General features: G+C 55.8%; 1 long non-coding RNA gene across 1 annotated transcript; it reads right to left on the bottom strand.

Annotated features, from left to right (window-relative positions):
- Positions 1-6276: 6276 nt before the first annotated feature.
- Positions 6277-6924, bottom strand: LOC127338777 (uncharacterized). Its single transcript, XR_007874498.1, has 2 exons — positions 6602-6924; positions 6277-6490 (listed from the first exon to the last, which is right to left on the bottom strand). It is a non-coding gene; the product is annotated as an uncharacterized lncRNA (long non-coding RNA).
- Positions 6925-8898: the final 1974 nt, after the last annotated feature.

Raw genomic sequence — 8898 nt, 5'->3', positions numbered from 1 at the left:
TTATGTTCCATGCTAGTTTTATGACAATACCTACATGTTTTGTTCACACTTTATGTCATATTTATGCATTTTCCGGAACTAACCTATTAACGAGATGCCGAAGTGCCAGTTCCTGTTTTCTGCTGTTTTTGGTTTCAGAAATCCTAGTAAGGAAATATTCTCGGAATTGGACGAAATCAAGGCCCATGATCTTATATTTCCACGAAGCTTCCAGAACACCGGAGAGGCACCAGAGGGGAGGCCCAGGGCCTCCACACACCAAGGCGGCGCGGCCAGAGAGGGGGGCGCGCCCCCCTACTGTGTGGGTCCCCCATGGCCCTTACGACTCCGACTCTTCGCCTATATAAGCCTCCCTAACCTAAATCTTCGAGACGGAAAAGCCACGGTACGAGAAACCTTCCAGAGCCGCCGCCATCGCGAAGCCAAGATCTGGGGGACAGGAGTCTCTGTTCCGGCACGCCGCCGGGACGGGGAAGTGCCCCCGGAAGGCATCTCCATCGACACCACCGCCATCTTCATCACCGCTGCTGTCTCCCATGAGGAGGGAGTAGTTCTCCATCGAGGCTAAGGGTTGTACCTGTAGCTATGTGGTTAATCTCTCTCCTATGTACTTCAATACAATGATCTCATGAGCTGCCTTACATGATTGAGATTCATATGAGCTTTGTATCACTATTCATCTATGTGCTACTCTAGTGATGTTATTAAAGTACTCTATTCCTCCTCCATGATGTAATGGTGACAGTGTGTGCATCATGTAGTACTTGGCGTAGGTTATGATTGTGATCTCTTGTAGATTATGGAGTTAACTATTACTATGATAGTATTGATGTGATCTATTCCCCCTTTCATAGTGTAATGGTGACAGTGTGTGCGCTATGTTAGTTCTCGGTATAATTGCAATGATCTATTATGCACTCTAAGGTTATTTAAATATGAACATCGAATGTTGTGGAGCTTGTTAACTCCGGCATTGAGGTGCTCTTGTAGCCCTACACAATGAATGGTGTTTGTCATCCAACAAGAGAGTGTAGAGAAAGTAGTATTTGTTTATTCAGTTATGTGATCAATGTTGAGAGTGTCCACTAGTGAAAGTATGATCCCTAGGCCTTGCTTCCGAATAGAAAGTTACACCACAGAGAGTTGCTTCCCACGCCAGCAAGCTATTTTCTGGCACCGCTTGTTTACTGTTTTACTGCATCTTTACTTCCTGCAATATTACCATCATCTATACCACCTGTGTTTTACTATCTCTTCGCCGAACTAGTGCACCTATACATCTGACAAGTGTATTAGGTGTGTTGGGGACACAAGAGACTTCTTGTATCGTGATTGCAGGGTTGCTTGAGAGGGATATCTTTGACCTCTTCCTCCCTGAGTTCGATAAACCTTGGGTGATCCACTTAAGGGAAAACTTGCTGCTGTTCTACAAACTTCTGCTCTTGGAGGCCCAACACTGTCTACAGGAAAACAAGCGTGAGTAGACATCAGCGGGGGATAGCGCACTTCCGTCTGCGCCCATTCGCAATCGCATGGAAGTAGGCTGTGCAGGAGTCCCCCTGCAAGGTCCACCGGAGGCGGCTGCGCTGCCTCCAGTACTCTTCGTAGATCCTGTCTAGGGAGACGAGTTGGTCTTCTAGGTGGTACCTGAGGGTCCACCCCTCCTCATCGAGGCCTGGCCCATCCGCCTGGCGGTCGAGGTTGGCCACCTGCTCAAGCAGACCGGCTTTGCGATCTCGTCTCTCCTTCCCAAGGTTGGATCCCCAGCCTTTCAGGAACTGACGAGAGTGGCGGGAGGTGCATTGCCATAAATCGACGCTACACCTGTGTGGACCCAGGTCAAGGATGAAGTGGTTGAGCTTATCCCTCATAATCTCAAATAAGCCCGGCACTTCAAACCACCAAGTCTGGAAGCAGAACCGGGAAGGTCTCTGTGGTGCATTCATGCCGTCACATAGAAGGAGTGGGGTGTGGTCCGACCCAATTCTGGTGAGGGCAGTGAGGGAGCACAGAGGAAAAGCAGCCTCCCAGGCCGGTGACACCAAGACGCGGTCCAGAACGTAGCGAACTGGGTTATGCCTCTTGTTAGTCCAGGTGTAGCGAGCCCCTTCTCGGTCAAGCTCTCTAAGCGCCATAGATGCAATAGCCTCATTGAACTTGAGCATCCTAGCCCTGTGGATGTTGCCGTTGTTTTTGTCGGCGTTGCTCCGGATTAGGTTGAAGTCGCCCCCACTACCACTGGATAGGGTGAGGCGTTGACAACCTGGATAAGCTACCCTAGGAACTCGTTCGTGCGGCGGTGGTCAGCCGGCCCGTAGACCAGAAAGAATGACCACCGGAGTCTGTTGTTACGTTGAAACACCAGACGGACAAGAAAAAGGTGGCGCTCTTCTAGGCCCCAACCTCGAAAGCATCATCATTGAAGCCAAGGAGCATTCCTCCCGAATGTCCGTCTGCCGGAACCCAATTCCAGACATATTGGTTGCCGAACTCCAAGCTACGCAGCTCAGCAGTCGAAAAGTCCGCCTTAATCGTCTCCTGGAGACCGATGATGTTGCCGCGGTTTTGTCGCAGGTAGTTTTTAAGATGGGTGCGGCTCCCTTGCTCGCCAAAGCCCCTAATGTTGTATATTAGAGCTCTCATGGGCTACCCAGATGCTTTCATCCCGCGTCCCTTGCGGACCGTCAGCAGAGGCCGCGTGGAGCGCTTGCTCCGCGACATACTACGAGTGATGCGAGCAGGTATGGAGCCAACCTTCCCAATGCCAGCATCCGCCTGAAGATCCAGGGTGTCTGTGATCGCTGCCCCCCATCCCCGGGGGTGTCGGAGGTAACCTCAGCTGCCTCCCTGGTAGCGAGCTCCGTGGCCTGGCGCTCCTTTTTGGCCGCAGCCTCCGCTAGGGCGGCCTGGACCTGTTCCTTCGCTCGAAGGTGAGAGATGGCCTCCTCCCGAGTTCCCACACTAGGTACAAAGACGATGCAGCTATCGGCTATGACAGAGGATATATGCATGTCAGAGAGGGAGGGGAGAGCAGCGAAGGGGCTAGTACCTGGTCCAGATGAAGGGGGGTCGAGGTTCTTGGCCTTGGTCAGCAGCTTGGCCTTCTCCAAGACCGGCAAGTTGGCCGCCGGTCCCTGGTTCCTCGCGCTCTTCCGCACCGCTCCCACCGCTGTCGGCTTCCTGGATGTCCTTGGCGACTCCTGCACCGTCACCACCTTGGTACGCTTGCCCTGGGAGAGGGAGATGGCGGCAGTCACCTCGCCGCGGAGGTCGAGCTCCGTGGGCTTCGGCCCTGCACCCGGCGCCATGGTGCCAGAGACCAGGCCGGTTGGGCTGTCCAGGAGCCAGGCATCCACGGGGTCCGACACATGGGAGACCGTCTTGCCCGAGATGAGGGACTCCTCCAAGCCGGAGAGAGGGGCGTCCTTGGTCAGGGGCAAGTCCTTGTTACCAGTCCCCGGCAATACGAGGTCGCAGAGGGCCTCGAACCTGCCAGGCGGTCCAAATTGGACCCGTACTGGTCCGTGATCGTGCCCAGAGGCGGGACGCTGCGAGAGCCCGGCGCTGCCGCCCACTTGGTCATCCCAGACCCATCCGTCGACCTGCCATCCTAGCCGGGCTGGGTGTCCTTGGTCTTCCCATTCTTGTCGTGCCTACGATGGCGGTTCCAGCGCTCGCCATCGCTCTTGTCCACAGAGTCAAGGTCATCAACGTCGTCGTCATCGTCATGGGGAGCTGGCGGCTTGGGAGGGCCGCTCGCACTCCCGCCCTCGGGCGCGTTGAGCTCCGCGAACACTCCCAGTGTGTACGACTCACCGTTGACGCAAAGTTGCACCGTTCCTTTGATCTGCTACGGGTGGCGGCATTGGAAACGGACGCAGATAGGTTCGGTCTTCGACTTCTTGAGGGAAAGCTCATCCACATTGATAGGTCTTCCCAGCATGGTGAGCGCAGCTAGCAGCCGCACCTTTTCCATGAGGTCGCCGGGGAGACCAGTGATCTAGACCCAGACCGAGGGGAAAGCCTTCCCAGGCTTGGGCGTGACAAAGGCTTCACGGATGTCCACATCCCGTTTGCAAAGCGGGAGGAAGATCTAGCCCCTGCGCGTGTTCATCCTTAGGGTCTCCTGCGAGGGGAAGCGCACGCTGAACTCCGTCTCAGAGACCCTCGTGACCTACCAGTCCCAGCTGTCATCCATCAGGTACTTGAGCTCGTCAGACAGCAGCTCCGGGGAGAGGAGGGCCGAGGCAAAGTGGATGACGGCCTCGTAGAGTTCCCCTTGGCTGGGCTCCTTGATGGGTTCGACGTCGATGTTGAAGAACCCGCCGCCCGTGATGGCGTGGCCCATGGACTGAAGGAGCAGCGGCCTTCCCCGGGTTGGGCATCCTGCCGTGACATGCCCCGTCTTGCTGCAGAGGATGCAAACGGGATAGTTGACACAGTCGGACTGAAAATGTCCCTCTTGGCCGCAGCGGAAGCATTCATCGCCCACGGCCTCGGTCGGCGTCCCGCCGGACTGCTTGCCCTTACCCTTAGGACGGTTCTGGGAGGACGCTCCCTGCGTCTGACCCCTGATGCGAGTACTGTTGCTGTGGGAGCCACCCCCGTGACCCCCACCACCGCCGCGCGTCGGTGCCAGCGAACCCCTGGACCTTGCAGCCTCCGCCTTACGCTTACGCGCCTGCTGCTGTTCCCACCACGGGGGAGGACCCCAAGGCCCCTCCTCAGCAGCAACCCAGGACCGGTCGTCATCACCAGTTGGGGGTAGGGGCGCATACCTCCTTCCTGCCGGCCGTAGCTGTTGCGCCCCTGGTCGCCGTTGCGCCCCTGGTCACCGCGCCCGCGCCCGTCGAAGGAGCCGTTGAAGGCCTGGTCATCGTAGCGGCCGGGCTCCTGCCAACCGCCGTCTCCACGGTCGGCGTGGCCACCTTGTTCCTGCCGGCGGCCGCCGTTGTTGCTGTTGAAGCTGGGGTTGCCGTTGTTGTTGTAGCCTTGCTCGTCGTAGCGTCGTTTGCGCGCATCGCCGCCGCCACCACCTCTGCCGTTACCACCGCCACCGCCCGCCATCAGCACTTCAGCGAAGGAACGGGAGAGGTCGGGGGGATCTGGGATTCTGCGGAGTGTGCGGTAACGGGAGCGACCGCGCCGCACTTCACTTGTGCGAGCCGGAAACCCTAGGGAGGGGTTAGTGCTCCCTAAGGGGATCCAAAGCCAGCGCGGTGTTGGGCTCGCTTGGGCCTTGGGAATCAGGCCCAAAGATGGGCTCGCGTGGGCCTTGGGAATCGGGCCTAAGGCGGGGTGGGCCGGACCCAACCACCCGTCAGCCCAAGGAGTGAGCGCAAGGCCCGGGTGGGCTAGGGGCCCGTGAACAGATCCGCAATGCCCAACGTCATCCCGACAGGCGGATCTAGCCACGCGGGCAACACCATGGCCAACTCCGGGACCTCCCTTGGTCGCGGCTCAGCCCGTCGAAATTTCCGCCTCTCGCAGGCCACCCCACCAGGCCGGGGTGGCGTCTTAAGCACCGGTGACCTCGGAGCTGCAGGTTCCGCCGCCACCGCGGGCCGGCACACCTGAGCCACGGCTGCGGCCGTACCCTCCATCAGGGAGGATCTTCCCTCTGCTCGGCGCGTCCCTTGCACGCGAGTTGGTCCGTCGCCAAGCCGGCGGAAGCGGGGAGGGGGATCTCGCCTGAAGCGGGAGCCTTTGCCCCCCCGGGGCGAAAGCCATTCGCCGGCTATGGCGCAAGGAGCCCCAAGCTCCTCCGCCCGGGCAATGAATCCGTCGAGCGTGGCCAGCGGCGCTAGCCGAGGCGGCGAGCCCTCCGCAGAAGGGACCTCCCAGGACCGGCCGGCCGCCAAGGCTTGCACGGCTTCATCGTCTCCCCTGGCGCCGGTGGGATCCGTCGCCCAGAACCTACCCCAACCTCGCAGAACCAGCCTCCCCGGCGCCGATGCAACCTCCCCACCCACTGGGGTCGCCGGCGGCGAAGGGGAGCGGGGGGGGGGGGGGGGGGGGATTCAAAATCGCCTGCTTCGTCGCAGGAGAAGAACCCGTCGCTGTCTCCATCTTCGTCCTCAGCTTACTAATTTACCATCATTGAAAATATTAACGCATGTAAACAATGTGTGAAGCATCAACCAATTCATGAGTTCAGCAGATACAGCTACTCCGATTCTCGCTTAACAAATTAACACAGACATCTAAAAAAAATTAACACGGGCATACTGTAGTACAGTAGTAGTATCAAGAATCCACCATGGAGTCATGAGTTCAGAAGATACACCGATTCCCTTTAATAACAAATTAAAATAGGCAAAGAATGTATCACTCTGGAGGCAGGACCATTGCATCGAGGCACCAATGTAAGATGCTATCAATCCGATCACAACATCAGATGCCAGCAAGCTAATTAATTCCTCATCATTTAAGAAATGCAGTCATGAGTTCAGAAGATACAGAATCAACTACTCCCGCCGCGAACCATGGCCTGTCCGTCCATCCGGGACCAAAACCAACAGGTTAGAGGAGCCCGATCCGTGGCAAAATCGAAAGACAAATTGCAGGAAATGGGAGAGGCGGGCGGGCGGGGCTGGCTCACCAGGTTGAGCGGCGGAGGAGGTCATCGGGGAGCTCCGATAGGCAGTCACTAATCGTATCGCACCTCGGCGGGTGGCGGCACAAGTGGATTGTCAGGATCCGAAATTCCTGGACATGGAAGAGATAGGTGGGAACTCCGATTGGCTCAGGAAGAACAAAGAAACAAATCTAAAGACATAAAGATAGGAAAATAATTTGGTTTTTGATTGCTTGATCCTCCCGACCACCTCACTTGCTGGTTATAAGGGCATCTCCAACGCGGCGACCCATCCCGCGCCCGCGCGCACCGCAAATGCGGATGGCCGCGGCGTCCGGAACGACGCAAACCCGGTCCAAATCTGGGCCGGGTTTGTGTGGCCGCGGATGACACGCGGCGTCCTCGTGTGTCCGCCTGGTCCGCGTGGCTGGTCCAGCTGTCGGTGCTCCAGTCCTATTAAATGTGGACTAGGGGAGGGTGACTGTCCCTATCCAGTCCCCACTCTCCACTCCGGCCACACGCACGCACGACCTCGAGCTTCCGCGCCGCCATGGCCCCGAAGCAGGAGTTCCTCCCGTCCGCGAACGACCACGAGGCCGGCAGCAGCCGGCGAATCGCGCCGGCGGCGTTCGACATGGGGCCGCCTGCTCCTCCCAGCCGCGACCGGATCTACTTCACCGTAGCGGTGGCGCATATGTTCTGGGATGCCGGCGTCCCAATGCCGTGGGGGGACGTGCACCTCCCCCATGGTTGGCATGTAACATCCCAAGATTTCAAATCAATAAAGAAAAGGAATTCAATTGTTCAAATTTTGGAACCAACAAATTTTTTTATAGAATTAATGTGCCATGCATAGTGTTCATGTTTGATTCTTGTGTTTTGCCATGATGATTGCTTGAGTACTTATCCATGTTGCTAAAACCCTAGGACATGATCTTTGGACCCAAAAAGAGAGAAAGAAAAAGAATAGAAAAATACAAATCACCTCACATATGTGCTTATTGCCATTTTTGCAAATCTTAAACCTAGGCCAATTTGACTTGTGCCAATGGTTGGGAAATGTTACTAAACACTTAATAACCACTTTTGAATCAAAAAAATACAAATCAAATCAAAAGAAATAGCAAAACCTACTCACATATGATAATGGTCAAATCTGCCATTTATATCATGATACCCACTTTGAGCCCCTGTATTAAGAAATTTTTAAACTAAACATTCGCAACTCTTTGCACCTCATCCAAGACCTCATCAAGATGAACAACATTGGTAAAGACCATCCCTGCAAAATCTTTCTACATTTCTTAATATGATCAAGCAAAGAGACAACATCAAATCAAATTTAAGATTATGCCCATTTTGAATTTTCACAAATCAACTTCATTTTGCACACCACCACCACCATTGTGTTCCAAATATTATTTGAATCAACTCCACCAAAAATCTTTGCAAAGTTCCAAAATAATTCTCTTGCGGCCATTTGGTCGAGCACCTTGTGTGCAATATTCTGCCAACTACACACACTCTTATATCCAACAGATTTTAGATTAAACCATCATGCTCAAGTCAGCATACACACTCTCCTCAACCCCCTGGACCAAGCCAAGTCCTTTCCACCACTGTGCCAGATACCAATTTGACCAAATGATCACCATGCTGTGGCCTCATGTCATCACCGTGCTCATTTCCTCTCCTCTCACTTCTAGCCGACCTAAGCATGTCCTTCAGCTTGCCCTCACTCCACTGAACACGATCATGCACGCCCTGGGCATAGGAGACGCTGACATTGGCCGGAACGCGACGCGCCTAGGACACCCAGAACACGCCAGGACGCGCATGGTGACGTCCCTGGACGCGCCAGAGCACGCACGCGCCCCGTCACTCTCGTCCTTCCCTTGACCCCTCTCTCTGCACAGAGCACCACCACATCACCCTCTACCTGCTAGAAAAGCTCACCTACGCCGGAGAGGACGCTCGCCGTCGTCACCGTCCAAGATTTCCGCCGCGGTACTGAGCGCTCACATCAACCTCCTACTCGCATCACTGCCTCATTTTCAACGCCGTCAAGCGCGCCGTCCTCGCCATGACGTCGCCAACACTGCAGCATCGTCGCCCAGCTTGCTCCGCCCCTGTAGCCTCGTCGACGACGATGACCTACCGCACCGAGCCGCAGCACCCCTCGCTGCTATAAATAGAGGCCTCCCTCGCCTCAATTCTTCACACCACTCGCCTCTCCTCTCGTCTCTGATCCTCCTCGAGCTCTCCCTCCTCTCAATTTAAACCATAGCTAGCCAATTTTATCGCCGGAATCCGTGGAGCCG

This window comes from Lolium perenne, chromosome 6 (genome assembly GCF_019359855.2).
Source record: "Lolium perenne isolate Kyuss_39 chromosome 6, Kyuss_2.0, whole genome shotgun sequence".
Lineage (NCBI taxonomy): Eukaryota > Viridiplantae > Streptophyta > Magnoliopsida > Poales > Poaceae > Lolium > Lolium perenne.
The sequence above is the reverse complement of the archived record's forward strand: the minus strand, read 5'-3'. Positions and strand labels throughout refer to the sequence as shown.